We start from the raw sequence: 9,984 nt of genomic DNA, 5'->3' as shown, positions 1-9,984 counted from the left end.
AAAATTACATTATGAATTATGCTAGATAGCATTCCACATCAAAAATTCTCTTTTTATCATTTACCTACTCGAGGATGAGCAGGAATTAAGCTTGGGGATGCTTGATACGTCTCCAACGTATCTATAATTTTTGATTGTTCCATGCTATTATATTACCCCTTTTGGATGTTTATGGGCTTTATTCTACACATTTATATCATTTTTGGGACTAACCTACTAGCCGGAGGCCCAGCCCATATTGCTGTTTTTTTGCCTATTTCAGTATTTCGAAGAAAAGGAATATCAAACGGAGTCCAAACGGAATGAAACCTTCGGGAGCATTATTTTTGGAACAAATCTGATCTGGAGAGCCTGGAGTGCAATTCAAGAAATCTCCGAGGGCCCCACAAGATAAGAGGGGGCCCCACTAGGGGCGCGCCCCCTATCTTGTGGGCCCCTCGGGCGTCCACCGACGTCCTTCCTTCTCCTATATATATCCACGGACCCCGAAAACATCCAGGAGCACCACGAAACACAATTTCCACCGCCATAACCTTCTATACCACGAGATTCCATCTTGGAGCCTTCGCCGGCACTCTGCCGGAGGGGGAATCGACCATGGAGGGCTTCTACATCAACACCATAGCCTCTCCGATGAGTTGTGAGTAGTTTACCATAGACCTACGGGTCCATAGTTATTAGCTAGATGGCTTCTTCTCTCTTTTTGGATCTCAATACAATGTTCTCCCCCTCTCTTGTGGAGATCTATTCGATGTAATCTCTTTTTGCGGTGTGTTTGTCGAGATCCAATGAATTGTGGGTTTATGATCAAGTTTATCTATGAATAATATTGGAATCTTCTCTGAATTCTTTTATGTATGATTGAGTTATCTTTACAAGTCTCTTCGAATTATCAGTTTGGTTTGGCCTACTAGATTGATCTTTCTTGTCATGGGAGAAGTGTTTAGCTTTGGGTTTAATCTTGCGGTGATCTTACCCAGTGACAGAAAGGGTTACAAGACACGTATTGTATTGTTGCCATCGAGGATAACAAGATGGGGTTTATATCATATTGCATGAGTTTATCCCTCTACATCATGTCATCTTGCTTAATGCGTTGCTCCGTTCTTATGGACTTAATACACTAGATGCATGCTGGATAGCGGTCGATGTGTGGAGTAATAGTAGTAGATGCAGGCAGAAGTCGGTCTACTTGTTATGGACATGATGCCTATATACATGATCATGCCTAGATAACGTCATAATTATTCACTTTTCTATCAATTGCTTGACAGTAATTTGTTCACCCACTGTAATACTTATGCTCTCGAGAGAAGCCTCTAGTAAAACCTATGGCCCCCGGGTCTATCTCTTATCATATTTGCTTTCAATCTAATTTTATTTGCATCTTTACTTTTCTGCATCTATATTACAAAATACCAAAAAATATTATTATCTCTCTATCAGATCTCACTTTCGCGAGCGGCCGTGAAGGGATTGACAACCCCTTTATTGCGTTGGTTGCGAGTTCTCAGTTTGTTTGTGTAGGTGTGTGGGACTTCTGAGGAGCCTCCTACTGGATTGATACCTTGGTTCTCAAAACTGAGGGAAATACTTATGCTACACTTTGCTGCATCACCCTCTCCTCTTCGAGGAAAACCAACGCAAGCTCAAGACGTAGCAAACATCCCAAGCGCAAGCAGAGCTGCAGTGAGCCTGTACAACGAGCTAGCGTAAGTCCTTGCATTTCATTATATGTACTGGCATTCGTGTATGATTTGTGTGCAGTGGCTCATCCACGAATTCAAGTTACCAGGGGCGAACATTTAACTTAAAAAATATGAAGGCACTTGCACTCCGGAAATCAACATAACTTGAGAAATGTGAAATAAAGCTACATGCACTTTGAAAACCAGCTAATGATCCAAAGTAGTTCAGATTATAAACACTAAATGATGCAAGCACAAAAAAACACAGAATGCAACATGGTGTACAAGGACTACAAACATGGTCTGTACCTGCTTGAATTATTCGTTCTCTGGCTGAAAATATCAAAGTGTAATTGCACGTATAACCAGTGCGCAAACTGCATATCAATATATCTATCCTGCACAGTATGCCAATAGTTTCATACAACAGATTAGAAAAGTATTTATTCTATGTTGTCATGATACGGGGACTTTCTGGTAGATGGCCTCGACATTTCCTGAAGCTATGAAAATGCACTATAATTTGCTTGTCATCAATGCCTGCAAATCTCTGTCTCTCTCAACATAGTAGATCATCATTAGACACTAAATCCTTCAACGAGCTTGCAAAATGCTTGCATTAGATCCCTCATTAGACAGTATATGTTCATCACCAGGAGCATGTAAAATGTTTGCATCAAATCCTTCATTAGCAGTCTATTCATTAGACACTTCAGGCTCAAGAACAACATGAGCTTGTATGTTCGCACCGGAAACTTGATTAGATACATCAGATTCAGTCAGTTCAGTATTGATTGGGGGAGTTACAAAATAAGTAGAAATTGGTTTCATTTTCTCATAGATTCCCTACATACAGGCAGTTTTACAACACCGTCAGGTTTAACTATTGGCCAGAAATTGAAGAGTTGAATTAGATATAATCAGGGCTGTGATGTACCTGCTCGTTGCGCATGCTACTCTTGCAAGCTACGACTGTCTGTTTGCGCAAGCTCAATGACATGCCTGTGCTGTCGCCGCTGCCTCCCACGCAGGCTACACCCAGGGTTGGATCTTCATCTTCTTGTCCTTCCGTTCGCTTGAAGCCCGGTGACCGCCCTCCAACGAGGGCGCGAGGAAGTGCTGTGTCGGTTTGTCCAGCGGCGGCTAGGTTAGGAGCGAACCAGACTGGAGGCTGGAGCGAATGAATTGAGATTTTTCCTGCTGTCGATCGATATGGGAGGCGCTCGTTTGGGCCGCGAGCCTGTTATAGGGCCTGCCTTGCACTTATGTTATTGGCCCATCCAAATTGAAACATTTTTCTTCATTTTTTACATTGCCTGCTCGTGCGTTGGGATGAACAAAACTAGCGTGGGCCAACCTAGACGACTCAAACTAGGTGCACACTTTCCAGCCACCTAAGGCGGCCGCCCATACCAGCCCCTATGGTGGCGTCGCCCCTTTTTGCGTGTATGATTGGATAGTGAAAAATATTCCAGTGACGATTTTGATTTACCCACAGAATGGTTCAATTGCTTGTTTCTATGAACTGAGTTCGCCAATAATGTGAAGGATGCCAGTCTTTTCATCGTATTGTAGATTACTTAGATCTCGATATGCCAAAAGTAATCGCATAAAATATACAGTAAAAGCCAGTGTGATGTGTTTGGCTACAACTAATCTGACTACATGTCCTCATATAACATATCAAGGACGCACCATCTTACCAGATTAACCATTCGACTTACGCATGCAGTGTGGGAAGAAAGAAGTGTTGGGACTGTGTATCCAAGCAATTGATTCCATGGACTCCTTCGTACAACCTTGTAAGGGAAAAAGAAGTTGCAGTGTGCCTGTACAAAGAACTAGCATAAGTTCAGTTACCTTCTTCTCGGAATTTTAGTTAGCCACTTATTGCAAAATTGTTCAATTTCTTTGCTTGGCTTAATTTAGTTTGCTACTGATTACATAATGGCACAGCCTATTAATCATATTGTAGACTGCGCCTATCTATGTGTTTGATACTTACTGTTAAGAATTACCTATTTGCCTTAACATAAATATCTACTTGTTTGTTTAACTGCTTTGCTGCTGCAACAGCGGATTACAATGATGTTAATAACTACTTTTCAGCATCCAATTGAAACTCTTTAATTCCTTGTTTGTTTAACTGGTTTGCTGTTATAACTCCCAGTTGAGATGTTTTGCTAACTTCAACTTTTCTGAATCCAATCGGAACTTTAATGGCAAAACAGGTTAGCCCAAGATCAAAGAGCGAGGTCCCCATGGACGTTGCATCATCCCACAGCAGTGGCACCGACCCAATCGTGCATTATGAATTGCCAACTGCTGATGCTCTAGAGGCTAAACTAGTGGTAGAAAGAGATTCTGCTTCTGCACTTAGAGATGAAGTTGACATGTTGAGGAAGCAAACAGCACAATCACAAGCAGTACTCAAGACAACCATTAAATATGTGGTGGATTTCAAAACGAAGCAAGCTGAGACTGACCAGATTGTTAAGCTCCTGAAGGAAAAAAGGAAATTAAATTCCTACTTGGTAAATCATAGGTGAAATGTTCTTTCCATAGTTGAATAACCTTTGTGTTGTCTGTTCATGTAATCAATCAAACCATTTGTTTTAGAGATCATGTAATAATTGTTTTTTTTGTTTTTTGGTTTGTAATTTTATTTGAGCACAAGTCTGTATTAATTGATAAGACTCGGAGACATTTCATTTGGATTGTTGTGCTGGACCTACAAATATGCCAATCGGGCTGAATGTGCATTCAGCAATAGTAGTAGTATAGATGGACCATAAGTGGCACACATCGGAAAGGGCCAAGATGCTGGCTAAAAAAGGATGTTGTTGTAGCCAAAAAAAGTACAGCGGCCTGGCTTATGTATGTTAGTTGATATTATTGATCCATATACTCTATAAGTGTTTATATGTCTATTAGTTCTGTACATTCTTGGTTGATTGACTCGGTATTTGAATCTTGATACATCGCTTGTGTACATATCTAAATGGGGGTACACATTATGCTGCGTGTGACATTTGAGTTGGACATGAAGTGTTACAAATATTCGAATTCACCTTAAATTGGATTCTAGTTTCTGAATTTGAGTATCGGCATTTGTAAACCATATTCATATATGACAGTGAAATTCATCTTTGTCGTCCTTTTGAAGATATATAAAAACACATAGAATGATTTATAAAGATTCATATAGAAATACAAAATGGATTCGAATTTAGTTGCCAGGGTAAACATGGATGCTTATTGTCCCAAAATTGGAAAGAAGCAGCAAAATGTCCACTCCCACGTCGGCTGCCCGAAGCCAAGTGTTTGGAAGATGGAAATTACTATCTACCCATTACACGGACAACCCATCGTCCCGATTTCCACTGCTCTAAATAGGGGTAGGTTAGTAACTTCAATTAGACGTGACACGACCGCCTCTGAGCCCATTCCGACACGGTGGGCGGCAAACATGGGCGGCAAAACACATTTGATTCAAGCTCGTCCGAAAGACCCCTGTTTCTCCCTCCATTCCCAATTCATACACGGTGGGCAGCAAAACAAACTCGACTCGGCCGAAATCGATGTAGGCAAATATTTTCTATAGGGGTAGGTTTGTAACTTCACTCAGACGTGACACAACCGCCCTACCTGTCAGCCTCGTTCATACACCATGGGCGCCAACCATGGGCGCCAACCACCCTCTCCTCGCCCGAAATCGCTCTGGGCAAATATTGGCGAGATGTGAGATTACCGTCCTATCCCCAACCGACGAGAAGTCCAAATTTTAAAAGGGGGCTAAGTTCGTAACTTTCCGTATTTCAGACAGGCGCATCCCAGAAACATGGTTCCCCGTACCTCTCCCTCCATTTTCCCATTCATACACCGTCCGTGCTAGGACACCCCATCCCCACACCAGCCTCCGTCCGCCACCCCATCCATCGTCGCTGTCCTCTACCACATCCGGAGCGCCTACCAAGACCACGTCGTCCACTGCTAGAGATGGATGTTTCTCATCCACGGCGACGGACCAATAGCCTTGCATCGCGTCCTCTCGCTTCATCGGCGCCGTCGTCCTCTTTGTCGGGGCCTCTCACACGACCTTCTCTTCCACCGCAACCGACGCACCCGATGCACCCGTCTATCGTCATAGATCTCCTTCAACGCCACCGACAGCCATCGCACCCCCATGCCTACACGGCGCCGCAAGAGAGGTGGTACTTCATATCTCCTCAACTTTTTGATCTCAACCAGAAAATAGATCTTAACTTGGTTACTCTACTTTCTTTTCAGCTCTTAGAATTTAGTTCTTAGTTCGAAGCAAACAATGGATGCTAAATATCATTTCTCCGGTTTGCAGCTTCAAATCTGCCATGGCACAACCATAATACGGTTTAATTGATCATGCTTAGGTTTACTTGATCATGTTGGTTCCGTGGTAGTTTCTTTAATAGAAATCGGAGGGGAAACCCTCTTTTGCTAAAAAAAATATGCTTAGAGTTTCCCCCTTTTATGATCACTATACGATCAGAATACGTCCTTCGTGTCATAATAACACTGCTGCACCCATCAAGCTAAACAAGCTTAGATGTTCAAATACGAATCTGATATTATTAAAACAAAGTTGTTTAATTGGTCAGCTAAATGTTCCTAAATTAGTTTCGAAAATGCATGTTCGCCGCTCGAGAGTGTATCTCTACAGGGTGCCCACGGTGGGCCGGCCCAACCTGGGATTTTGGGTCGTCCCAGGCCCCGATTCTCCTCTGTTTTGCTGCGCTCTTCCGATCTCTACTCGCCCCCAGCCACCTGCCTCGCCGGCGACTTGCCGTCCCCGGACGGCATGACTCTAGGAGGAGACGTCGGACCAACAGGAGGCCAGAGCCGCTCCCCCAACAGCGTCACCGCTACCCGGGCGCGCCACCGTGCCTACCTTCCCAGTCCGTTCAGGGCTCAGGCGTGTAGCACCCACCAAGCCAACCCGATTTATCCTGAGATACATCCTCAACACTCAGCGGCCACTCTTCATCACCCATTTTCTAATTGATTCATTACTCATTAGGCAGGACTGTCATTAGGGTTTGTTGTGTGCTCAGTGCTACCTACACATAATGGTTCAGATGTATTTCAGTAATCTTTAGTACCTCTAAAGTTCACAGGGTTTTCAAAATTCCAGCCATCAGAACAGAAACTAGTCATTTTGGATTTTTGGTCATAGTGACATTGACCCAGATTACTACTGCAAGCCAGGTTTGTTGACAATTTTACTTGTCTTTCTTCCTCATTCGATATAATATCCAATTATTCACGTCGATTAGTTGCAAACAATAAGTGCTAGACAAACTTCTTCATTCAGATTTTGGACGGTCTCTTACTGCAGTTACAATTCTGCATACTTGTCCTAATAAGCTCACAAGTAAATGATTGATTCACAACATCTATGCTTGCCTTGTCATATTTGTTGTCAATATTCTTTTAGGGTGGACCACCCTATTTCTAAATATTGGAACCGTAGACATGAGTGAATAGTATTTCTCTATGTGATCTCTTCCATCATGTCTGGGTAACAAACACTGCATTGTATAGAAAGAAAGTGTCATTTCCAGCTTTTACATAGGTTTCGATCTTTTACATGGAATACAATCTGCCTACTTACTTTGTGTCACACTACCAACACTCCACCCTTGAAGCTAAACATTACGCCACTCATAATTGCTTAGTTTATTTGTTCAAATACAAATTTCATATGATTCTAATGTTCCTACTTCAGTTTTGAAATGTGTGCCTACCAGTTATAGAGACATAAGGGGTTTGTATTTCTGTGTGTGGTCTGGTCAGCATGGTTGGAGAGGTGAACTTTGCATATGCAGGGGTTTATAGGGAGACACTCTCCAAGTTGAATCCGCAATGCATTCCATAGATAATCTGACTACTTTTTATGTTTTCATGAATCTCAGATTCTGAACAGCATCATAATGATTATGAGCTTGCGCGCATGAAAAGAATAAAGCAGAACAATGCCATGGCTGTCAAACTTGGCATTAAGGGACTGAAATCAAGTCTAGATGCAATGCAATGCAAACGCTCTCCACCTACAGATTCATGCTCAGAATATGATCCTAACAGTGATTTTGAGCTAGAGGGAGACCTAAGTCAATGTAGCTCCCTAGTGGAGGAGTCAGAGGAAGATGCCCTATCTTATTCACCCATCAAGGTACTTGCTCTAACTTTCCAAGGTTACATTGCCCGCACATATCTTGCAACTGATGCTTTGCATTGCTTCTACTTTGTTGAACTGCCATTAGCTTAGTTTACACATCGTGTATGTGAATACGCCCTGCCTATCCATTTTCAGTACATATTCCATCTGTCATCATACCATATTTATCCATTCAAATGTTGTACTTGTGTATCAGACGTTCAAAAGGAAGAGGGCGATTGCTGATCGTGGAGGAGCACAAGCAAAGTATTTGGAAAAGGTAGTGGCGCCTGATAAGTCAATAGCCCATTAGGTGTAGTTGCAATATCACCTGACCCACAAAATACCCCAACTCTAGTAGACTCTAGCCCTACTACACTGGTCATTTCTGATGCCCCAACTCAGCAGACCCCAACTGCAGCAAACATTATGATTATGCCAGTTGACATAGCACCAGTTGTACGATGCAAAACCCCCATTCCAGGAAAGAGTACACCAAATCCAGTTGCCAAATCCCTTTTCGAACCAGAGAGAGCCCCAATTGCAGCAAATAGGACCCCTGTTCCATTTCTTCCCAGTTTAGAAGATGAAGCTTATGTTGTTGTCAGGAACTTTGTGCGCATCTTTCCTTCATGGAAAGATTATACCGCAGACACAGAAAGATTATACCGCAGACATAGAACAATTTCCAGTCTTCCTCCACAACTTACGCGTAAGTAATGTACTAATGTTATTCATGGTCATTATTGCATATGTTTCTGCTGACAGAAGACACAAGATTTCACTCTTTTAAATAGGCGAGGAGCAAACTGGATTGTGATGACGAGAAAGGGTTGTTGCGCTTTTCAAGCACTCGTTGATGAAGTATCATTCCTACCTAAGGCAAGCGCACTTCGATGGCAAGCCTCTGAATGAAATTTCTGTAAAGTCTTCAGTGCTACATTTATCCGACGGTGACTGGAATAATCTTGTTACACATTGGTCTCGGCTGCAGCGTAAGGTACTGTCTATGATATCACATCACAATTTGAACTACATTTCTGCATTTGCCTTAATGTCTCACTTGTACGAAAACTGTTAGCAGAAGAACATTCATTCTCAAGGTACCACAGAATATCACAACTATACTACACACTCCATTGCTCTTGTGAGTACCTCTTGCCCTGTATGACCATACTTACTTTCATAGCTGTTTGATTATGTAGCATCACTGCACATGTTAGCCTCGTAATCATCCATTTGGTGGACATTATAAGATCTGTATGGACTCTTACACAAATTTAGAATCAACCCAATGCTTTTGAAGAGGTTTAGCTCTACAGTCCTCTTGTAAGGACTGAACGTGGTCTATCACTGTACTTACATTAACAGCTACTCCCTCCATCCCATAATATAAGAACGTTTTGTACAGTACACTAGTGTTCAAAACACTCTTGTGTTATGGGAAGAGGGATTGGTTCATTTTGTAGCATTCTGCATCTTATCTCCCTCGCCCACCATTTACTAAAAAAGATCAGATCTATATTTAATCTTACCAACAAGTAGAATACACAGACAATGCCAGTGCAGAAGTGTAGCCCATTGCTCTTGTCAGTACATTTTGTCCTGTAACGCTTGTACTTGCAGGGATTGGTAGTTGATTATGTAGTATCAATCTGCATCTTATCTTCATTATCCTCTATCCCTTCCAGTATTATCATATCTATAATTACTCTCTACAAAATGTAGAGTATAGGCAATGCTTATGAAGAAGATTCTGAGCTGAAATTCTTGAGTGATCCTTCCCTTGACATGGAGAAGGGCATTATAAAGCCGGTGTTAGTTGTTAATGTAAGTCAGTCCTTCTAAAGCCTTTATCCTGAACTGTTGTTTAATTTGCTCATACTCCCTATCGTTTACTGTTGTTTAGTTTGCTGTTTCTACCGAAATGCATGTTCATAAGAACCATAAGTTCTAAGTATTACTTGTAAAACCAAATTCCTTATTCATACCATGCACATTACTTAATACTCCCTATATGTATGCTTGGTTTTGTGGATCTATAATCCAGTGTGTGGTGAAACAGCTCACGTTTGCACCTTGTCATCTCCTGTTTTATCTTAC

The sequence above is a fragment of the Triticum dicoccoides genome, chromosome 2B, assembly GCF_002162155.2.
Source record: "Triticum dicoccoides isolate Atlit2015 ecotype Zavitan chromosome 2B, WEW_v2.0, whole genome shotgun sequence".
In the NCBI taxonomy this organism is placed as follows: domain Eukaryota; kingdom Viridiplantae; phylum Streptophyta; class Magnoliopsida; order Poales; family Poaceae; genus Triticum; species Triticum dicoccoides.
The sequence above is the reverse complement of the archived record's forward strand: the minus strand, read 5'-3'. Positions refer to the sequence as shown.